The sequence below is a fragment of the Megalobrama amblycephala genome, linkage group LG6 (genome assembly GCF_018812025.1).
Source record: "Megalobrama amblycephala isolate DHTTF-2021 linkage group LG6, ASM1881202v1, whole genome shotgun sequence".
In the NCBI taxonomy this organism is placed as follows: domain Eukaryota; kingdom Metazoa; phylum Chordata; class Actinopteri; order Cypriniformes; family Xenocyprididae; genus Megalobrama; species Megalobrama amblycephala.
This window is the reverse complement of record NC_063049.1, coordinates 6,641,113-6,643,769: the sequence shown is the minus strand read 5'-3', so window position 1 is coordinate 6,643,769 and position 2,657 is coordinate 6,641,113. Positions and strand designations below refer to the sequence as shown.

At 33.3% G+C, this 2,657-nt stretch overlaps 1 pseudogene; it reads left to right on the top strand.

Annotated features, from left to right (window-relative positions):
• Positions 1-264: 264 nt before the first annotated feature.
• On the top strand, positions 265-2,657 carry LOC125269775 (annotated as a pseudogene).

Here is a 2,657-nt window from a genome sequence, read left to right as displayed (position 1 = left end):
CTGATCATTTTTGGGGTGAACTAACCCTTTAAACCTGTGAGAAAGATGCTGACCTCCGAGTAAATGTTCTTGTGTTATTTTCCTGTCATTTTATTCTCATGGGAGATATACTTATATAGGCCTAGACTAGAAATTGTACAAAAAAAAAGTTAAATAATAATACAGGCAATATTCAGACAAATTAGAATTTTTTTTTTTTTTTTTTTTTTTTAAATGTGTTATACTAACTTTACTAAAACAAAACAAAATTAAAAAACAAAAATTCAGAAGTGCTAGTTTGGACACTATACTGTAAACCTTTAACATATCTACTGTCATAGTATAGCTAATTTAAGATAAAATAAAAATTTAAAAAGGTGGCTAAGAGCTAGGAGGAATATTTTTTTTTTAACTACTTAAAATATATAATTAAATATTACATATATCTTTTACAAATATGTTCATTTGCATTATTTGGCTGAGGCTGAGAAGCTCCTCCTATTTGCACTTTGATCAATAAAAACTCCCCGCACAAACTCAAGAAGGCATTTCTACATTTGGAGTGTTACAGTACAGAAGATACGGAAATCCATTGTATGGTTCGAAATAGTTTAAGGTACGTTGAAAATGCATCTTAATAACACCTTTTCATATGACCTAATAATATGTATGTCTTTTGTATGTATGACAAAAGTCACATTTTGAAAAACAATTTTACACTTTGGCTATTTCATGCAAAAAAATCAAAAAATAAAATAATAGCTATAAATAATTTACATTCGAATAATATTAAAAAAAAATGTGTAAAATGAAAAGTACTTTTGCCCTGTATGATGTCTTTTGACTCTTGTTACAAATGTTGTTCATTTGTTTCATAATCAGTTTCTGTCTTTAAAACTTTTACAGTGTTTTCTCAAGCCTCCCCTGTAACTGAAGACAAACACACAAACACTGTTTCACTCTTTCTGGAACTAAGAAATTAAGGTAATTAGAATTCTTTGTAGTCAGTTCCATTATTAAATTATATGATCAAAATAAGTATTATGTCTCTAATTCTGAGCAGCCGTTAAATTAATGCTTCAGTTTGTTGTTTAGAACATGGAAACTCAAGACCCTGCTGTGGTTGAGGCAGTAAACGCATCAGGCGAGTCCACCCTGGAAAAGGCTACAGCAAAAGCTAAAGAAACACTTGACCAGCTGTTAAATGTCTCACTCAACATCGCCGTGACTGGAAATACAGGATCTGGGAAATCCTCATTTGTAAATGCATTTAGAGGTGTAAGTGTAAATGATGCTGGAGCAGCACCTACTGGAGTCACAGAAACTACAGTGGAGGTCACCATGTATGAGCATCCTGGAATGCCAAATGTGAAGATCTGGGACCTGCCTGGAATTGGAAGTCCAAACTTCAAAGCAAAAAAATACCTTAAAGATGTAAAATTTAAAATTTATGATTTCTTCATTAATCTTAGCTCAGAGAGGTTCACAGAGAATGACATCATGCTGGCTAAAGAAATAAAAAAACAAAAAAAACTCTTTTATTTTGTTCGTTCCAAGATTGACAATGACATCGAACAAGAGGAAAAGAAAAAGGGATTTGATGAGCAGAAAGTCCTTTCCATTATAAAAGAGGACTGCCAAAAAAAACCTGAAAGAAGTGGGAGACCCCAAAGTTTTCTTGATATCATCTAATGATGTGCAGAAATATGATTTTGAAAACCTTCAAAAGGCACTAGCAGAAGAGCTTCCAGAACAAAAAAGATCTGCTCTTCTACAAGCTTGGCCAGTGTGCTCCACTGAATGCCTTGAGAAGAAGATCAAGATGTTTAAAGGCATGATCTGGGCTGTATCTCTTGCCTCTGCTGGTATAGCAGTGGTCCCTTTACCTGGTCTATCAGCAGGATGTGATGCCGTCATGGGGGTACTTTTTCTCACAAGTTGTTATTATACATTTGGTTTGGATGAAGGATCACTGACAAGGCTTTCAGAAAAAGTGAACAAGCCCCACATAATAGATTTGGCCAAATCAAAGTTTGTTGTTGCCATCCGAGAAAAAGGTTTGACCAGAGTGCAAGCCTCTGCTGGAATTGCTACTGTCGAATATTTTATTAGTCTCGTTCCAGGTGTGGGCAGTGTTGCTGCTGCAGTAATATCCTTATCTACTACTAAGTACCTGTTGAAAGAAGGATTAAATGATCTGGCAGATACTGCTCGAAAAATCAGAAAAGAAGCTGGACTGGATACAATCTGAAAACTACAATCTCTCAGAATATAAATAAACCTAAGAATGTATGTATTTGTACATGGATGTATCCTAGTCTGCTTCTCTTCATTGATTTATGTGCTTTAAAGCATGAAGTGTTTTCTGTATGTTCGACTATGTGAGGATTTAGTTAAGAGAATACTTTGTCTTCATAACATTAAAATAATTTGTTAATGTGCATGTAAACTATATGCTGTAATATATGATAACTTTCAATGTTTTTTTTTTCTTTCAATTTTCAATTGCTTTATCTCACATACAGTCATTTATAATATAATATCATATAATATATAATATGTCTCATACATCATAGAAATAAACAATGTTTTATGTACTTTCAGTTGGCTTTTCTGTGATGAATGCAAATAAACATTGGCACTTTAATTAGTTGGCAGTTCACTTTAAAGGTGTCCTA